Source organism: Cupressus sempervirens, chromosome 3 (assembly GCF_028749045.1).
Source record: "Cupressus sempervirens isolate cs-2001-9-10 chromosome 3, ASM2874904v1, whole genome shotgun sequence".
Taxonomy (NCBI): domain Eukaryota; kingdom Viridiplantae; phylum Streptophyta; class Pinopsida; order Cupressales; family Cupressaceae; genus Cupressus; species Cupressus sempervirens.
This window is the reverse complement of record NC_143120.1, coordinates 288,823,215-288,845,812: the sequence shown is the minus strand read 5'-3', so window position 1 is coordinate 288,845,812 and position 22,598 is coordinate 288,823,215. Positions and strand designations below refer to the sequence as shown.

The window sequence follows — 22,598 nt, the reverse complement described above, 5'->3', positions numbered from 1 at the left end:
TGGCAAGCTTCTAGGCTTTATAGTTTCTAAACGAGGTATAGAGATTGACCCCAAGGAGGTCAAGGCTATCTTAGACATGCCTCCTCCCTAGACACTACGACAGCTTCATTCTCTTCAGGGAAAGCTTCAATCTGTTTGGCGCTTCATCTCCCAGCTTGCAGATAAGTGTACACCATTTTCACATTTACTAAAGAAGGATGAGAAATTCAAGTGGGATCCTTTATGTCAGCGCAGCTTCGATTAGCTCAAGCAGTATCTCATCAATCCCCCTATCTTGGTTCCACCAGTTCCTGGTCGTCCCCTGATTTTGTACATATCAGAAACACCTACTGCTCTAGGGGCACTTCTAGCATAGCTCGATGACTACAGCAGAGAAGGAGCCATCTACTACATCAGTAGAACCCTAGTTGGTTATGAACTCAATTACACTCCTATGGAAAAAGCTTGTTTGGCAATTGTTTTCTCAACTCAAAAGCTTCGCCATTACATGCTAAGTCATACCATCCAACTAGTCTCCAAGATTGACCCTCTCAAGTATATGCTCTCCAGAACAACACTTACAGGCCATTTGGCCAAATGGGTTATGCTCCTTACCAAATTTGACATCCAGTATGTGGACAGAAAGGTAATCAAAGGGCAAGCTATAGCAAATCACCTAGCTAATATACCTCTAATAGATGCTTATCCATTGATCACAAAATTTCCAGATGAGCATATCTGTCTAATTGAAGAACAACCCCCATGGAAACTTTATTTTGATGGCTCATATACATCTCATGGATCAGGGGCAGGAATATTGTTGGTCACACCTCAAGGAGATTACATTCCAAAAGCCTTCAAGCTACAATTCCCTAGCACCAACAATATAGCTGAATATGAGGCCCTCATAGCAGGATTAAAGATAGCTGTAGAATGGAACATTGCTGAGCTACAAATCTTTGGCGATTCTCAGCTCATCATCAAGCAAGCCCTAAATGAATATCAGACCAAAGATGAAAAGCTATTACCCTACAAAGAGCTAGTTGATCAGCTAACCCAGTATTTTACAAGGCTTCAGTTTACACAAGTGCCTCGAATACAGAACAAAGCAGTAGATGCTATGTCTACTATAGGCTTGCTCTTGGAAATTCCCCAAGCAGCTACACAGTATGAGTTTTTAGTGGAGCAACTCCTCACACCCGCCTATGTGAATGAGGATTCAAATCGTGTTTGTATCTTGGTTGGTCCCCAATCCCCTTGGTACCATGAGATTCACACTTACCTTAACGATGGTATCATATCCCCTCACCTAACACATACCCAATGCCAAAACCTCATTCAAAAATCATCCCGTTATGTTATCATAGCCAATACCCTATATCATCGAGGTTATCATGATTCTCTCTCTCGATGTTTAGACCAAAATGAGGCTGCGATGGTGTTAAAGGAAGTACACTTTGGACTTTGTGGTGCCCACACGAGTGGTATTGTCCTAGCATGACAAATCCTTAGAGCAGGCTACTATTGGCCTACCATTGAAGAAGATTCTTGTGACTTTGTCAGAAAGTGTCTCCCATGTCAGCAGCATGCAAATATTTTGCATGCTCCAGCATAGGATCTATAGCCTATTGCACCACCTTGGCCTTTCGCTTGTTGGGACCTTGATCTAGTTGGAACTATCACACCCCTCTCATTTGATGGACATAAATGGATAATAACAGCTACAGACTATTTCACTAAATGGGTGGAAGCAGTCCCCCTAGTCTCAGCTACAGGAGTTCAGGTCTCCAAGTTCATCTTGTACCACATTGTTTTCCGCTTTGGCATCCCATCCACCATCTTCAATGACCATGCAGGTAACTTTGAAAATCTCAACATGGAAGAATTATGCACTTCCCTCCGCATCCATCACCACTTTTCTAGCCCACATTTCCCACAAGGTAACGGCCAAGCAGAGGCAACTAACAAAACCCTCCTCAAAATCCTAAAGAAAGTTGTCAATGATTCCGGCCATGATTGGCACCTAAAAATAAATCCAGCCCTATGGGCCTATCGAACTTCCTTTTGTACATCCACAGGAACAAATCCATACTCCCTAGTCTATGGTGCCGAAGCAGTACTACCTATAGAGGTTGAACTTCCCTCCTTGCGCATATCTTTGCAAGGGCAAATATCAGATAAAGGATACAGAGTAGCTCGACTAACCTAGCTAGATCTCTTAGATGAGAAGTGACAACAAGCCTATGATCATCTCACAGTCTATCAAAATCATCTCAAAAGGAATTTCAACAAGAAGGTGCTTCCATGACACTTTCAGCCAGGTGACATGGTCCTCAAAGAAAACATGAAAGTCCAAGCAGATCGGGAAAAGAAAGGCAAGTTTGAACCTACATGGCTTGGTCCTTATGTTGTCACTGCTTCCTTTGGCTTCGGAGCCTATCAGCTATCTACACCGGAAGGAGAACTCTTGAATGATCCTACTAACATCATTCATCTCAAGAAGTTCTATGCTTGAAGATCCTTGGTATACCCAGCTTTTGAAAAATACAAAAGAAAAAAATAGTAAAGAGAAATAAGTGTCCAATGGTGAAAACTTGGCAATTCAAGCACCTTGGATAGGTACCTTGGTGAAAACCTAGTAATTCAGGCACCTTGTGTACTAAGACTAATCCATTATCTATCACTATCCCATCCCTCATCTATTCACCCACCATCCCATAAAACACCTGCTTATTCTCTTGGTGTTCCAACCAAATATCCAAAATCTAATGGAGCTTGTAAATATCTCATGTACAACTTGTAAAATCTTGTACCTCAGCTTGTAAAATCTTGTACCAAAGCTTGTATTATATCTTGTAAATCTTGTACCATACCTTGTATATCCAAATCTTGTCCAAAGTTTGTACCATATTCTAGCCTGTAAATAATCTTGTATCCTAGCTTGTATACGATCACGTGCAAACACAAAACCCCATTTTTCACTTAAGCTTTTCGCAAACCATCTACCTATCCACCTATCAGCTATTATAGACATCCCATCCTTGACAAACATTTCCATCTCACAAAAACCAAAACATGAACAAACTTGTACATTTGTAACATATCTTGGTCCATCAGCTTGTACATCCTCTTTAAGCTTAGTACCATTGTATCTATCCAATGTTTGTGTCAGTTCATCTTTGATCAACATCTTGCACCCATCGCACATCTTGGTTAGCTATTCCAATGCATCCTTTAGCTAGATTTCCTGTCACCAAAGTGTTATCTTTCTTAGTTTAGCTTGCTAGACACATCACTCATCCAAATCCACCAGCTTAGGTGCTCTCCGATAGGTCCTTGCAGGATATAGATTTCCTCATGTCTGATCTTGGTCTGTTAGTACCTCGTCCTACCCATCTCGTTGGCAAATAGTTCTCTTTTGGATTTTTGCTTTCTTTTGATTTGGAATCTTCCCTGTTGGGTCTTGAAATATCTTTTCCAAGAAATCTCCTTGTTCCCTCCTCAAGGTTGCCACGATTTTCCATATCATGGTATACTGTGAATGGGGCAATTAGAGCGTAAGGTCTTGATCATGTCTTTTTCTTGTTTTCTTTTCTGCTTGTGGGTTACCCAATGTCGTTTCCACACTGCTTCCTATGGGATTCATGTGTGATACTGGGGCAATCCTTGTGTGTTTGTTTTGAGCCAGTTCATTAGTCCTCTGGATAGTTGGTGAAAAGGCCTTGATGTTCTTGGTAACCTTGGCAATTAACCAACAGTCCTATAGAAAATATAGTGCTCAACTACATGGTGGTACTTCTCTTTGAAGTATCCCCCTACTCAAAAAACTTCAATGGTTTTCCTTCATCTCCATTATCCCCCATCCATATCCAACATCCATCTCTCCTACCCCAGCTTATGCATCAGTATCTCTTTGAATCACTCCTCACCTTTAGCTTTAGGGATCCAAAATCCTAGTCTTAGGGATCCACTAATCCAAATCAATCCACCAAGCCTCATCTTTCGAGATCCACAATCCTAGTCCTCGTGATTTCCAAAACCCATCTTCCACCAATATGACTCTTTGAAATCCAGTTGCATCAGCTTTTTAATCCCCTCATCCATCTCCCCATCCTGGATTCCTTTTATAGCGCTCCGCTCCTTCATCCTCTGCAATCCTTGAGATCTTAAGCTTGCTTCCCCTTGTGCCTCTGATTCTCCCTTTATCATTCTCTCGTAGTGAGAGTTTGCGCTAACTAAACCTCTTCTCTTAAGCCAAACTGAGTCTCCTTGCTCATCCTAGATTCTTGTATTTTTCAAGAAGCCATCGAGCCTCGCTTTCTCTCCCCGCTGCCTTCTTGAGGGGGCATCTCACAGTCCATTCTCTCCTCTTTTGCTCTAGCCTTGGGCATCTTATTTTCTTATCTTTGATGCCATGCCACTTGCGGCATCACATCAAAGAGGGGCAAAATGTAGACACCTAAAAATCCTTTAGAAAATAAAGTACTTTTATTTTTTGAAAAAATCCCTGATGACATCATCATTAATTAATTAATTAATTAATTTTTATGCCATTAAATCCCTTTATCTTAATTAAAAATATTTAATTAAGGAATCCCTCCCAAAAATGTTTAAATCTTATTTAAACATTATTTCCTTATTTATTAATTATTTAATTAATAAATTGACCAAAAATCCTAAAATAAATAAAAAATTTGTTTTTTGCCCATAACTTGGCCAATCTTCTTGAGACCAATAACCTCTTCCAAAATCTTCTAATCCTTCTTTAATTTTGATTAAAGTAATCCCATCATTTCCTACCCCTAATCCCAACTCAAAATATTTAATCAAGATTAAATATTAATCCTCATATTTATTAAAAATATTTTAATAAATATCTCCTCAACCCAAACCCTTGAAATAAATAAAACTTTATTTATTTCATAAAATCTTATCCTAGGAAGTTCTAGACTCTTCTAGAAAGTCTTCATCCTCATCCAAAGCCTAGACTCTTCTAGAAGATGTCTTTAACCCTAATCCTAATCCCCTCCTAACCTTGTCACATTCCCTAAACATGGGTTAAGACTTGCTAACTCAAGCCAAAGTTAACAAATATCTCCTCCTTCACCACCCTCATTAATTTTAATCCACTTGCCATCCACTTGCCTAGTCCTAAGCCATCTCTAACCCTTCCTCTAATCATTTTTACAACCCTAAGCAAGCTTAAAACCCCCCTAAACCCTCAAATTCGAATTTCATGGTATCTCTCACAAATATCTTCAACCACAAAACTTTATAAAGCCCACAAAGTCATAAATGTTCTTACAAAACACTTATGAAGGGTCTTTATGAAGATTTTATCTCTTGAGCCTCCTTTGTTGACTCATCCTTGCCCTTTCCTCCATCCTCTCACCCTGTGACATGTGTCACTCCCTGATTGGTTGTAAGGAAGCACAATCCATGTGCTCTCCTCTCATGCAATCTAAGCCCTCCATGAGTGTTTCTCCATCCTTGCATCTTAGCCCTCAATTCCTCAAGCCCTTAGCCTATAAATTGGATCCCCTCCCAAGCCATTTTAACACAATCCATGAAGTAAAGTCATAATTCCATTTTGAGAAGCCATTTTAAATCAAAACCATACACTCACACCCAAATTCCAGCTCCATTTGAAGCCCTTTTTGAAGCATAAAGCTTGAGCATACATCCTATATATTTAGAAAAAGCTACTCAACAAGAGAGCTTCTCATTGAGGGAGCCCATTAATGGCTCATATTCTCAATTGAGAGCTCATCTTAGTCTATCTTGAAGTTTATGAATTTTGTTTAGTTTGTAGAAGCTTTATTTAAATTTGGTTTCTATTAGCATACTAACATTGCTCATATACACCTTCACCTGAAATAACGTGTCCCAAATACTGTATCTCTGATTGAAAGATATCACACTTTGCCGAATTGGCATAAAGTTGATTATCTCTCAAGCACTGCAAAACCAAACTCAAATGTTCCTCATGTTCCTTCTAGGACCTAGAATATATCAGTATATCATCAAGGAACACAATAACAAATCTATCAAGATAGGAATGGAACACTCCATTCATTAAGCACATGAAAACTGATGGAGCGTTCGTCAGCCCAAAGGGTACCACTGTGAACTCATAGTGCCTGTAGCGAGTTCGGAAGGTGGTCTTATGAATATCAGCCTCCTTGATGCGAAGTTGATAGTATCCTGACTTAAGATCAATCTTGGAGAACACTGTAGCTCCCTTGATCTGATCAAATAAATCATCAATCCTTGGTAAAGGATACCTGTTCTTTATTGTCACCTTGTTCAGCTATCTATAATAAATGCAAAGGTGTAAAGAACCATCCTCCTTCTTCACGAAGAGCATTGGAGCTCCCCATGGTGATACACTAGGTCGAATACTACCCTTGGCCAAAAGTTCCTCTAACTGCAAACGCAACTCACTTAAGTCCTGAGTGGTCATACGGTAAGGAGCTCTAGAGATAGGTTCCGCTCTTGGAGTGAGCTCAATGCTAAAATCAATGTCTCTCTTTGGAGGCATTCCTGGAATCTCACTCGGAAAGACATCAGCATACTCCTGTAAAATAGGGTGATCTAGGGTCTTCCTCGTAGAGTCTTCCTCATCTAGCTCATTTAACGTAACGACAAATACCTGACATCCCTTACAAAAGCTTCACTTTAATTGCATAGCAGAGATCATCCATAGAGATATAGGCCTTGGTATCCCCACAATCTGAACATCCTCCCTTGGTCATCTTGACACATAATGATCTTCTTTCTGCAGTCTATACTAGCTGTATGAGAGCCAAGCCAATCCATACCTAAGACCACATCGTAGGAGCCAAGAGGAATAACTTGAAGATCGACTGAAGTCTCAAACCCTCCTATGCTAAGTCCACACTTATGAACTACAGAATCTATGGAAACTTTAGCGCCTGAAGCTAGTTCCACTTGCCACCCATGATCTTGCTTAACTGACTCCAGCTTACACTTATCAACTAGAGATGGAGAAATGAAAGAATCTGTAGCACCTGAATCAAACAATATAGAGAGAGGTGTACCTCGGATAGCTCCTGTAGTCTCAACTACTATCCCCTGATGGTTTGCCTGACGGTGATCCACCGCTACAAATACTCTATGAGATCCACCTGCATTTTCGACTGTAGGCTCAGATGCTGCTAGACTAGGTCCTGAATACTGAGATGCTTGCTGTGGGTAGTACGCTGCAATATGACCAATCTCTCCACATGAATAACATCCCGTGCTCCTACCAGATCCTCTCCCTATAGGTGGTGCATTCAACCGCTGGTGGCTATCCCTGCTAGCAAAAGACTGGCTGCTCTGTGCAGGCCGAGACTGCTGATTCCGTTTATTACGTTGAGCATTGCGATTGATCTTAGAGTTGGATCCACTGCCACCACTCTGTTCCTGAGGGTAAAATACCTTATGCTGCTGAGGCTGCTGCTAAGAATGCTGATTCCTCTTAGGGAAGGGAGGCTTCCTGATTCCACCGGAGTTGTGGTTGCCCGACGCTCCCACAAAACCCCCTTGTCCAAAGTTGACACTCTGCTCTACCAGGATAGCTCAATGTACCGCATCCTTGAGGGTTTTAGGCTCAAATACCTTAACACCCCCAATAAAATAGTTGTTCAAGCCTCGAATGAAATGTTGTTCCAACTGCGCTGGGTTGTCACTGAATCTTGAAAAAGGCATGAGCTCATAGAACTTGCGCTCATACTCTACAATGGTCATAGTGAACTGTCTCAGGATATGGAACTCATCTGCTCTATGCTGCTTCCATTCCTCTGGTAGGAATCGCTCATGAAAGCTCTCCAAGAAAATCTCCCAAGTGACACTACCCATGTTAATGCCCAACTTCTTTTCCTCAATAGTCCACCAAGTGGCCCCAAATAACTCCAGATTGGTAATGGAAAACCTCGCTTTGACATTACTGTCAAAGTCCTGCATAGCAGAAATCATGTCAAGGGCAATAAGCCACTGCTCAGCTACATACCCTGAACCTTTCCCATTAAAGGGCTTGATCTTGGACCTCTGAAGGTCCTTTATCTTAGAAGATACAATGGATCTATGTCGATCCCTCTGAGGACTCCTAGACCTGTGTCTATGCTCATGACCTGCCTAGTGTGCTCTATCCTGCTCATGAACAGGAGATAAGCGATCAATAAGAGTTCACATCATTTGCCTCAGATCAACCTCCTCAGAGTCAGCATGTCCCTCTCTGTGGTTCTCTTCCTGATGTTCACTGACATGCTCTTCCCTGTTCTCTTCCTGAATGGGGCTCTCGTGGATAGACTCATGAACACTGATATCTCTGCCTCGTCCACGGCCTCTGCCATGGCCAAGGCTACGGCCTCTAACGGAAGATCTCATCCCAGATACCATCCTAAAATAATATCCAAGATACAGAATACTATAACAACCATAATGCATAACATCGTAAATCATATATATAAAAGACACACATTTTGCAAATAGTAAAAGTGTCGTTTCCAGTTTAAAGTCTTAGTGTTGAAGTATGAAAAATATGCAACTAATAGTTTACCTCATGTTTCAATTCAACTAGTTTCAAGTTCTAGTTTAAGGTTTACATTTTGTTCAACTAGTTAACACTAGTGGCGTTCCAATATACCCAGAGCTCCCAATGTAGAAACTCGAGCTCTGATACCAGATGTAACACCCCGCCAAGGGATACAAAAGAATTAACCTAAAGTTTCACTAAGTTTGCTAAACATTTTTTTTTCTTAAAGTAAGAAATTATAACATACACATCAAACACATAGTAGCGGAAGCAATAACATCTAATCATCGACAAACATACATTGCAAGTTACATTTCTTAAGGATCCCAAGACGTTGAGTCACGTTTAAATTTAATTAGTTCTAAGTCTAACAATTATCACATACATATGAAAGAATAATCAGAAATCCCATGTCCATATTATACATTTGTTCCGAATGCCTCTTGGCAAATTAATTTGGAATGCTCAATCATCCACTATACAAGTCACAGGATATGAAAGGCTTAAAAGAATATACATATGTAAAGATAAAGATACAACATCTTCAAATTCATGATACAAAGTACAGTAAAAATATATGAAACTATTCACCATACATGATACATCCATACATCCATAATGATAGAACATCTATCATAAAATCTAACCATCCATCATAATAATCCAAGAACATAGTGAAGGTAAATGCCAATCACGAAAACTCCAGCCACGGTGACCACGGAACAGATTTCAATGGTAAGAGTAAAAAGCACTGCCACCCGACCGCGTGGAACCTAAATGGTCCTCTCCCACCGCACTGATGAGATAGTCTCAAGTCCCAAATCGGATAACAAAACCTATAATCATAAATACTCTCTAAGTCTAGGAAATCCTATAAGTATGCTAACTCAAGGGTTCCTAAAAAGATCAACATCTAGACCCAGAGGTACCACAAGACACGTAGGAAACCTAATATGCAAGTGGGAAAGTGTCATCGCAAAAGTCATGTAGAAGTTACCCGAGAAATCCCTTAGGAATCCCGGGTGCCTACTGATCTTGCGGCCACTAGTATCCTCTCGTACTGACGAGGCATACTACGGAGTGCAAGGTCGTAACCAAGTGTTCTCTCTACCCCATCCTAGTCTGTACTAGCACTCAAGGCATGGGAGAGAAAATACAATTATCTTGTTAGGTTCATTTTCTCTCATTTAGTGTAAATGTTTTCACTTATTAAAAATGACTTACAATGGGTTTCTCAAGGCAGCCTCTTAGGGCTCCGACCCCCATTGCAAGCCACTTCCCGACTCTACACATAGATAACCTACCCTAGGCTCATGAAATCATAAATCAAAGAATCATAATAAAACCACCTCAGTCCTATACAAGCAACTGAAAAGACATCATAAAAGGTAAGCCACAAAATTACATCAGTTCTTCATGAGCAACAGATAAGCATCAAATAATAATCATATGATCATGACAGTTCTCTATCAACAACTGAAGGCATCAATGATAAATCACAAAATCCAATGGTTCTCCAATGAGCAACCAGAAAGTATCCCAATAGTAAATTACAATACTGATCGAAGACTCCAAAATAGTCAAGTCAAAACATGACATCATCAAGAACATAACAAACACTTCAGTCCTCTCAAGCGACCGAAAAGCATTCCAAGTATAACTGATCGAGACTCAAAAATGGTTAAGTTAGGTATCTCAAATACATACACCTCAGCTTCACACAAGGAAACTGGAAAGCAATAACAAACAGTAAACACAAGCATGTCATAGAGCACTTCATCACATTACCATGGTCGGGTTAAGAAAGATTGAGACCAAATCATCATGACATCACATTCACAACCCCGAGCCTCTAGTAACAACCTAAACTGGTCAATACTAGAACAACCCCAAAACACAGAGAACACATAGAAAACATCAAAGTCTCAGAGATTGGATTTGAAAGTATATTATTGAGTTAAGGTAAGGTTTATGTTTCAGTTTAACGTCGATTTTCAAGTAACTAGGTTTTCACAACTACCCCTTACGATTAACCCATTTCTATAATAACTTTCATTAAATCAATAATCCAAATCTATAATTTAATCAAATAATATTCATTATTAATTAACTTTAATTAAACTAATTTTAATTAAATTAATCAATAATTGCTTGTTCTACTTACTTATTTTAATCTATTTATTAATTGTTAATTTATTAATATTTAACCAAAATTATTAATAAATTAATATTTACAAACTATGTTAAATACATTAATATTTATTTATTAAATATTAATAAAGATAAAACTATTATTAATTAAAATATATTATAATTTTATTAATTAAAAATTTTAAATAATAATAAAATTGTTTTGTAATAATAAAAATTTTAAAAAAATGAAATAAAATATTTTAAAAAAAAAATGCATAGTCTAAAACCGTCGGCTTATCCAAGCCGACGGCCTGCCGCAGTCCTGCGGACGCAGGGCCTACGACAGTAGGTACACTGTACCTGCTATCGCAGTACCTACGATGCAGGTACTGTCAGCTATGCCGACAGTGGGGGTGGGCACGGGGTAAATCCCTCCCCCACACTAAAATATTAATTTTAGTTTTATATATTATTTTTTTAAAAAAAACAACGAATTTGTTTTTAAACAATTTTTTTTTTAATTGAAATTTAATTTTGTTTAAATATAAATATAAATATAAATATATATATATATATATAAATTTATAAATATACTAACTCAATTCCTCTTTAATATATAAATATATAAATATATTAAAGAATTGTCTCTTTTTATTATTATATTGGTATAGAAATATAGTCAACCATCCAAACTTCTAATTTAGAATTTTGGTATTAGATTCAACCCTTTCCCATTTAAATCTCATGTATATAGAAGTTTATTGACAAGCATATGATAAATCCCAATATTGTAATGTTAAACATTCATCACAGAGAATTCAAATTTACAAACCCTAGACACGAAGAAGACAGGAAAAGATAATTGCGTATTTAATGGATAATCAAAAAACACAAGACCCTACTTGATCCTGATGCTATTATGCAATCTCCAAGAACTGTAAGAGAATTCGCTTCTCTCAATAACCTTCCTCTGGAAAACTTTCTTGGTATCAGCCTTCTGAAATTCGCTTCCAAAAGTTGTCTCCCAAAAATTCTCGTCCAAAATTCGTGTCCCCCAAGAATGAACCCCCAACGTTGTGATAAGCAATTTTCTCCTCAAACTGGGGCACTAATTGTGTGTTCACCCGAGAAGACTCTTTGCACAACTGAGTTAACTCCAAACTAACCTTTCTTATCTTTTATTTTATTTTGCATTCATCTTTTATGCACATTAAGTTGATTTATTAAATAACTTTATTTAATATTCTACTTGACTTCTATTTTAAATTAATTTATTACTTTAATCTCATGTGCACTTTATGAAATTAAAATAACATTATTAATTTCTATAATTTAATCTTTTAATTTATTACTCAAATTTAAACTCATGCTTAGATCATGCGATCTAAAATCCTTAATAATTTAATGTCTTTCAACTTTTTAAATTAATTTTAGAAACTTAATTGATAACATATTTAATTAATTTAATTAACAATAATATTTAGCATTTATTTTAAAAATGAACTCCAATTATATTATTATTAAATTAAATAAATATTATCTTGTTCTAAATTTATCTTTGAACTTTAATCGCCAGATTTAATTCTTTTATTTAATTAATTTCTCAATTAATTAAATATTAAAGATATCATATTAATTCTCTATTAAATTAAATCATTAATTAATCTTTTTAATTAGAGTTAATTAATAGAAAACACATCAAGGACTCATATAACAACATACGAAAACCTTACATAGAAAAACACATACTAAAACAAAACAAAAAGGGTTATAATCCCGAAATTATATCATTTGATGCATTCGGAGGGTACTTAACTCAGATACTTGTCCTAATTATCAATTAGGACAATTGGCTAAAGGGTTTAGGAATTGGACTTAAGAGTTTATCTCCCCTCTCTTACCATTGAGATAATGCGATAGGGTATGCTCATCCTGGCAATTCAAGGAAGTCGATACCCGGTACCTGCAACCTGCATAAAATCCATGCATGTACAACACAATATTCTAAGCTAAACAGACAATGGCAGGAAGTGGTGCATCGTGTAGATCCCGACTAGCAGGTGACTACGACTCCCTTCCTTAACCACATCACAAACACCATACATAAATAAAAAAAACACGCACACCATACACATGCAATATGGGGTAAGTATCCATAAGAAGCACATGGAATAATAAACCATCTAACTAATCATCATCGATAACTGAAAGCATTGAATAATCATCATACATGCATGAAATATAGAGTACCAAGTAATCTCATCATATAATAAATTGAGTGTAAAATAACATATGATATTCTCTAAAAATAATAATACTAATCATCAAACATAAATTGGCCTAAAAGAGTTTGGCAATGATATCAGGAATGTAACTAGAAAATGTAGACTAGGGGCAGGCACTACAGAATAAAAGAAAAAGTATAACATTAACTATTTCAATGGAAAAATAAAAAAGAAAAAGAAATAGAAAGCTCTTTAAATTTATATTTACCATAATATTTTCTAAAAGATTGTTTATTTAAATGAAATAAATAAATGTTGAATATATTAGGTTAAATAAAAAATGAAATAGAAAGTTGTTTGAATATAAAATGTTTAGTATAAACTTAATTATTTGTAATTTAACAATAACATCTAACACTAAAATTATTAATTATAATATATAGTTAAAATTAATTCAATTTTGATTTAACATAATTCAATCATAATATTTATAATGATAGTTTTAGAATTACATTTTATTTAGATTGACATTTAAATTATACATATAAATTGAAAAAGGGTAATTAGGGGAAATGGAATAAAAAAGGAGAGAGAGAGAGAGAGACATGGAGAGAAAGATAGAGATTACTGATGAGAAGAGGAAAAGGGTAAGAGGCATTAGTTAGAGATATTAGTAAGAGAGGTTAGGGAGAGTGAAAGAAGTTAATTAGGGATTAAGATATGAGAAGGAGAGAGAGGAAGAGTGAGAAAAGGGGGAAGATAGCGAGAGACATGTATATATGGATATGTAAATATATGCATATGTATGTGTGTGTACGTACACACGTGTATGTGTAATACAAAAATATACACATACATAGATCCATATATATATATACAAACAAACACACATCCAAATCTAAATATTCAATTTAAAATTAATTTTTAAGTTTATGTTTCCATATATAATATTAATACAAAAATTATAATAGATAAAATTTGTATTAGCAATTTTTTTTAAAAAAAAGAGTTATAATAATTAAAAAGTAAATGGAAGTTGACTTGGATCCAATTAAAAGTAATAATTATTTTACATTAAAGTTATGGGATAGAGGTCTAATAGTAAAAAAAATATTTATTATAATTTTTGTATTAATTTTCAAGATCAAAACATAAAATTAAAAAAAATATATTTTAACTTGTATATATATATATATATAGATGAGAGAGAGAGTAATTAGGGGAAGAGAGATAAATAGAATGAAACACTAGATACTAAGTTCAACCCTCATCTTATACATAATTGACACCATTTGTTAAAAATATTAATTTCCAACAATATTACTAAATAAAACTAAATTAAATTATATAGGCCTGAGACAAGCTTAACATTTTCGCTTAACCCAATTGACATAAGCAAACAAATTGGTAATTTTCAAAGTTCTATGTTCAATATCATATTTATTAGTTAAATTATTAAAATTTATTAAATTAAATAGTTCTAAATTATATGTCATAAAGAAATATAAATAAGTGTATATATTTACAAGTGAATTGGATATGTTATTTAAAATAATATTGTATATATAAGACATTACATTTTAATTACTTTAATTTTAAAGAAAATATAATCTTAAGAAATAAAATAATTAAGGTGACATAAAATATACTAATTTAGAATTTATCAATGACCAAATGAAGATTAAAATCTTGGTTGACATAACAATACCACCACACTATTTAGAATGTCTTTTTAAAAAATTAATTTTAAAAAATAAATATGAAATTAGTTATTGCACATGAAAATGATTGACAAATTATTATTTGGTTCTTTCCACTACTACTACCTTATGAATTTTGAAGACTTTAATCTAATAATTGACACTGAAAACTATACATTATAATAGAAATTAAAGACTTGATAACTCTTGGTTGCCCTAGATATATATTATAAAAAGAAGAAGAAGCTAGTATTAAAATAGATCAAATATTGTTGATGGCTTACAGAGAATTGAATTTTATCACAAACAAGATCAAACCATATTAATGGTGTAACACCCCACTTCGGAACCCAAAAGAAATAAACCTAATATGTTATAGTGTTTACTAAACTTTTTTTTTAAAACAACATCAAATTAATAATAATGCGAAAGCAATATATACATACGAATCAAGAACACGTAATCAATTACAAATATAGTTTCGATTTCTTAAGGGTTCCTTTACGTTGAGTCACATTTAATAAAGTTTTATTAATAAGTTTAAGCCTCAATTACATTGTCCATAATCACAAAATGAATAAACACATATATAGTCATATAAGCAAATGCATAAGTACAACTAATAATATGAAAATACATCTAAATGAATAACATCCATTGCACATGTCATATGGTATGTGAAAATAGATACAAGTACATCAATATACAACACAATATCCCGTAGGATCTCAAAACACATGGTACATAGATACATCAAATGAATAGAAGTCTTCAAGATAAGAGGAAGAATGATAATGGTACCATTGTATCAAGGAGCATCCAACATCTGTCAATCTGAGGGAGACCCAAATGGTAATAATACACTACCTCCCAACCGTGTGGTCACCTAATTAGGCTCCCACTCCCACTGTGTAGGACATATAATGTATGATCCACATAGAGATAATCAAATCATAAAATAATCCTAGGCAAGAAATCTTGATAGTCTAAACTGCCTCAGGGTTAACACAAACTACTAAAAAAGAAGAGATAATCAAAATCGAAAGGACACTCATACCAATACTAACATCTCATACTAAGTCAACATACAAATACCAAAACCAAAAATATACAACCACCTCAAAATCAATGACAAGTGTCATAAGCACAATGACCAATAGATAAAAAATGTCACCAATCAAAGTAAGCTACCAATCACTAACTCTAACAATAAAAACACCACCAATGAATAATTCATTCATTATTAAAAGTCAACTATCAATAATAAATGACACTCAATAAATAAATAACAATTCACAATAAATACACCATCAAAAGAAATATCGAACAAGTACACCACTAGAGGCAAATATAAATAAAAAAATCATGAAGGAGACTTAGGCTACATACTATGGAGTGTCATCACATGAGTCAACTCTAGAGTTACCCTGGTAGTCTCTTGGGACCTTGACCCCCTAGTAACTCTATGCGGAACTAGAATACCCTCTCATGCTGATAAGGAAACTAGTCATGCCTCTCAAGGTATCATCTCCATCTCATCCTTAGTCTATACAAGCACTCAAGGCATGGACAAGGAAAAATCTCTAACTTATCTTTTTAATGTATCTCAAGGGAAAAGGCTAGGCAAGATATTTTAATTGCTATGTTATCACTTATTACACAACTTACAATGAGTTACCTTGGCAGTCACTTTGGGCCCCGACCCCCATTACTAGCCACTCCCATAGACATGCACCTAGACTACCTTTCCAAAAAATGCAAAACACAATAGTATCCCATACCACAATAAGAGTAATATTGATCAAATTTGGTTCCTTAATAGCCACTCCAAAAAATGACATTGATTCTCAAAACTCAAGTTCTCAAAATTGCTCAATAGCATAAAACTCATAAGACATAAATCTCAATTCAAATAATAAAGTTCATCATGACCTCCAGTCAAATAATCATAAAAGAAATCTCAAAAACTACCTCTAATTCACATCCTAACTTGGCCAACTAAACAACCCACAAAGAAAAAGCATCATGAAAATAAACATCACAAGACTATAAATAAAATATATTAGAAAACACATAGTTTTAAACCACATGATTTAATTCCATTATTTTCTCTTGTTTAGTTTGGGTTACAAGAATTTATTTTCTCTTGTTTAGTTTGGGTTACAAGGATGTGTCTAGAAATAAAGTAAGAATATACATATTAGTATAAATTTTTATGTCAATATACTTATTTAAAATAATAATTTATTAAATATCCAATCTCTTTGTGCATATAAAATATCTTACAATATTATCATATTATTAATTTAAATAATCTTAAATCATAAATAATTTAATTAATAACATAAATATATATTAGTATATTTAAATATTGATATTAATTTTACTTTATAAAATATTAACATGACTTCTATTTAAGTCTAATATTAATATTTACTTTTTCTTTAATTTGTATTGCAACAAGAGATAAAATTATAAATTTAATTTAATTGCTTATAATTTCTTTCATAAAGTCAAATAGTTATTAACTAAATGATTACAAAGTGAACTCTACCACAACTTCTCTTAAAATATAATTAAATTATAAATATTTATTTATTAACTTTCTTCTTGCATTAATAAATATAAAATCATTTGTATGCAACTAAAAGTTTAACTAGACTTAAAGAATCAATAATGATAACATCCACTTAAACTAAATGAATAATATTTATTTAATTTTTGAAATTAATAAATTATTTATTTATTTAGTTTTAATTATTTAATTTTTTTTAAATAAACAAATTTGAAAATTAAATTATATAAAATTTAAAAATACACATGCAATTAGTATTTTTGCATGTCTTTGATCTCTCAAATCATGCAACCATACTATACTTGATTTTCTATTTTTAGCATATTTGTTTTCATATGCAATCCTACTATACTAAGCTTTCTATTTTAAAAATATTTGTTTTCACATGCATGTAACCATATTATACTTAGCTTTCTATTTTTAGCATATTTATTTTCACATGCATGTAACCATATTATACTTAGCCTTCTATTTTTAGCATATTTGTTTTCACATGCATGTAACCTTACTATACTTAGTTTTCTATTTTTAGCATATTTATTTTCACATGCATGCATAATTTTAGTTACAACATATTTTCCTCTTAATTAATATTTTTCCTTTTTCCAATAAATTTTGCAATTAAATTATTTTAGATATAAGAATAATATTTATCTATATTTGGAAAACTCATGATAATCTCATGGTTCTAATGACAAATTTAAAATTGAAATTTGTTAGAAATTTAATGTGATTGGTTGGTTGCCATTAGAGCCAAACACCTACCTACCCACCTAACACTCATTAACTCAATAGGTGAGTTTGAAATCTGAATTGAAGGGGAAAATTTTTGAAGCAAGAAAAAAGGGATGAAACCCTCATTCATTTGGTTAGTCACCAGATCTGGACAGAGAGTAAGAGAGAAGTGCAGAGAAGAGAGCAAAAGACAAAGAGGATCAACAAATCAGAGAAAGTCTGGAAGAAAGTGCAAAAATTTCATAAGAAAGAAGTAAGATTCATTTTCAATGTTTGTAGTAGCATGTGTTGAATCTCTTTATCATTTTATAAGTTTGTAGTCATTTTTCCTATGAAGTAGTGATTTCTCCAGGATTATTGTATGTAGCCTTTAGTATTGTAAGTTTAAGATTAAGTTTTATGAATTGAAATATTTTATAGTTTTCTAGTTCAAGCCGAACAATCCCAAATTTTGTAATAGTTTTATTCTAGTTGAATAGAAAGAAAGAAAGCAAGCATACTAATATTTGTTGTTTCATTTCTATTCGCTATTACATGCTCAACATTTGAGAAGTTGATACTTGCAAGTTTTTATTGTTTTTCCTTCTCTATATTTTAATGGAAAAAATTCTCAGACTGTAAGTCTATTAAATATCTCACTTAGTTCACTCCTTAACTAAGCTTCTATCTATTGTTCTCACCAAGTTCACTCAATATCTTTGTCAACTGAGTTCACCCGGTCTAATTGTTGGTTGTGTAGAGCTTTCCAAGCTCTACCTCCCTTTGGAGATTGAGCTCACTCAACATACTTTGTGCCGAGTTCCCTATCGTGTTCACTCACAATACACTATGTCAAGATACCCCTTTTCTTCTAATATCACTTAGCTCCTTCATGTGCCGAGTAACTCGACACCATCTCTCTTCCACTTGACACCCTCTTGTGTCGAGCCAGACTATCACTTGACACCTTGGTTGTTGAGTAAAATTTTAGAGGTTGTATTTTTTTTCACATTTTATCAGAGCTTTGAGGCCCCACATCCAAAGTGAGTTAGGGATTTTTTTTTTTTGGGTATATTCGATATGATAGGAGATGCAGGAAAGATATGGCAGCAACCACCATCCTTTAATGGACAAAATTATGATACATGGGCAAAGAAAATGAAAACCAATATGGTTGCTAATTATTTGTGGGAGTTTGTGATCAATGGATTCAATGATGTAACTGAACTAGCGTAGTATGCTACCTCATAAATCCATAAAAGACTCGGTTGAAAGAGTCAAGGAGAAAGGATGCTAAAGCATTAAGTTTGATTGAGGTAACAATGACAGAGACTATCTTTCCCAAGATTGCAACAAAAAATTATTCAAAGGAAGCATGGAATATCCTTGAGATGAACTTCAAGGGGATTGATAAGCTCAAAGTAGTGAAGCTACAGATGATCAGAAGGAAATTTGAGAACCTTCAAATGAAGCACAATGAACCTATGCAAAGTTCAACTCACGAATCTCCACTTTGATAAACTAGCTCAAATCAAATGGAGAAGACTATGATGAGCAAATGATTGTGGAAAAGATATTGAGGAGTTTACCTCATAAATATGAAAAACTTGTGATGACCATTAAGGAAGAAAAGGGCCTCACCACATTGACCATGGATGAGTTGATGGGAACTCTACAAACCCACGAGTACCGGATCAATAGATTAGCAAAAAATTCTCAAGAGTAGTCTTTCAAGGCTCAAAAAAATTCAAGAGGTAGGGGGAGAGGAAGAAATGGCTCTAGTAGAAGCTCAAGAAGTAGAGGTTGTGGAAGGAATGGTCAAAGGAATGCTAGTGCAGAAAGCTAAGGATGAGCACTAGCAACCAAGAGGAGCAAGCACCTCTCAAAACAACTCTAGAGGAGGTAAGAAGAATTACAACTCTAATAAGAACAATGTTGAATGTTATTACTCTCATTAGTATGGGCATTATGCAAGTGAATGCTAGAAGAAGTGGGGTGATCAGTCAAAGCATAATTCAAATGTGGATGATGTAAATATGTTAATTGCAAACAAATCCAAAACCTTCATCATGTGTAACATTGGTGAAGAAGGAAGCCCTAAGGTATGGTACTTGGACAACGAGTGCTGCAACCGCATGAGTGGTAATGAAAGTTTATTTTATTTCATTGAGAAGACTTTGAAGTTTGAAATTAAGATGGGAAATAATGGAACCATTCCCATAGTGGAAAAGGGATACATATTGTTTATTTGGAATAAAAGATACAATCTATACAAATATGGAGTCTACACTAAATAGTACAATGGATCTAGTCAAAGACACATCCACAATCAATGTTTGGAGACACGTAAATCGTTCCAATAAGCATATTTGAGAAGATCTTAAATAACATTAGTGATAGTGAAGGCCTACAATGATGATGAGTCAATAATTTAACACTTAGACCAATAAAGACTTAATATAAAACACAATAGATGAGAGATGCCACATCATAAAATAGAGATTTATTTAATACAACAATTTTCATTTCCAAAAAATGAATTTCTTCATGGAAGGAGAGGATAATCATATGACAACTTATATTTATGTCATCAAGAGATAGAACTTCACAAAAATAATGTATATAGAATACGAAAACATTATAAGTAGTTATTACATGATGAAGGCTTCACAAGCCTAAAATATAAGTGAAAGAAATATATCACAATCAAGTTGTTGCTGACATCATTGAGGACTATCAAATCTAAGAAAATGTATGTCTCGATGATAACTATGTCACAATAATTGATCATGTTATGACATAGATTTTATGTTATAGATTGGTGATTATTGTAGGAAGACAACGTTGAACTAGAAAAAATTCAAATGGCTGGAAATGATTGTGATGCTGGACATATTTACATTTTCTAGAAGTGGGTTTTTAAGTATTTGTTGGGCATGGTGATTATCTTCCCTTTTGGCTCTATGTTGAAACTCTTTTCTTGTGCATGTTCATGAACTTATGGAGGACTCCTCTTCCTTAGGAATTGGGACATGTAGAGAGAATGTGGAGTCATTTATGTCATCTTCCTTAGAGTGGAAATAATCATGGGGAATATAAATGAAAAAATGGAATATTTTGAGTATTTGGAGAATGCAATCTGTTCCTTTTAATTGCTTTTATTAGTTATTAAATATGTATCTATACTACCTTAGTATGAAATATAGAATATACAGTTTGGATATTAGACCTAGGCAATGATTATTTCAATCAATAGAAAGGAAATAAATAGCCTAATTTTGTAGACAAGTTCGATGTTGTAATTCTAGGACACACATCAATTACCACTAAAAGGGAAGTGAATGATTTGTGTTGCAAGAGGTCTCAAAGGGTTGCATTTTATTTAGTTGTCAAGAATCTTGTGAAGAAATATTTGTTGATCTAAAAAATCAACATAATCACAAAAGGATGGAAAATACTCTGTTGGGAGTTACCTTTCCAAGGTTAGAGGAGGCTACATTAGTGCGTTGAAGTAGTCTTCCTATAAACACATAAAAGTTGTACTTTACTATGCGAGTTGTAGAAATGATTGAACAAGTTGAGGGTCAAGATCCTCATGATCAAATATCAATAGATATGTCATCTATACTTAAGATGTAGAAAAATCTCTAAGAAGAACAAGAGTTTTTTGAATCCTGAATACCAAATCTTCTTTTGGAAAGAATTATTGATGCTAGGAAGAGATAACTTCCTCCTGCTTGTGCCATTGTTTGGGGCATCCTTGAGTAGGAAGTAAGGAAATATCCTAGAACGGTGATCTACTATAGAATTTCTTCATCTTTGATGTAATGGATGGGAAGGGGATATAGAAGAAATTTCTATTGGAGACAAATAATGAGTTTAATGTTTAAAGATATATGTCAAAATTTTATGCTATCTTACTGTTATGTGAAATTAGGATAATGTTTTTTTATGTTTAATATAATAAATTTTTATTTTTTTTCATAGTTTCACATTAAGTATGTAACACAAAGGTGTGACAGAGATGCAATTCTAAGCTTTTAAATGAAATGTTGGGAGTATAGGTACAAGACCTTTAAATTGAGCATACAAATTATCACAATAGTGTATATAATACATTGTCTATGTTTCCTACTAAATATAGGATGCATGGAAATGATCAATTCTAAGAGTAATGTAGTCGATAGTACACATGTAGATGATATGTAGAAGGATGGAAAATTTTATAATAAGATTAATCTCAGTGAAGTAACAACCTGAGACTATTCATTGATATTAAAGAAAAATCATTTACTTTAATTTTTTTTCATGAACATAATTATTTTTTGTTTCATGCAAAATGCTCAGTGTTTGGAAAATATATATCATGACCTAATAAAGTTAGTCATCATGATTGATTAAGGATCACGATTTGTAACTATCCAAGAAGTGATACACAATCCCAAGTTGAAATATTTGTTCTTGGATGGATTAAAATCATCAAATACATTTGAATGATGCTACATTGAAGAGCTAATGATTTCCCTCACATCATATGGAACTCTGATTAGTTGGTGATCCTATTTGTAAATGGTAAGAAATGATGTTTAGGAAATGAAGCTACTGTCATGAATTATAGGTACTGCCTATTACATAAAATGACTTTAATGGCAAATGATGTTTAGTGTATGAAGATGTTCCTTGATAGATAAACGAGGCCTAAGGGTGGTGTTATGGTTTCTTAAAAGCTATGA

The 22,598-nt window shown here is 34.0% G+C and overlaps 1 pseudogene; it reads left to right on the top strand.

Annotated features, from left to right (window-relative positions):
• The window catches only part of LOC149566090 (SUMO-activating enzyme subunit 1B-1-like), a 35,954-nt pseudogene extending 14,215 nt beyond the window's left edge, over nt 1–21,739 (top strand).
• The last annotated feature ends 859 nt before the right edge of the window (nt 21,740–22,598 follow it).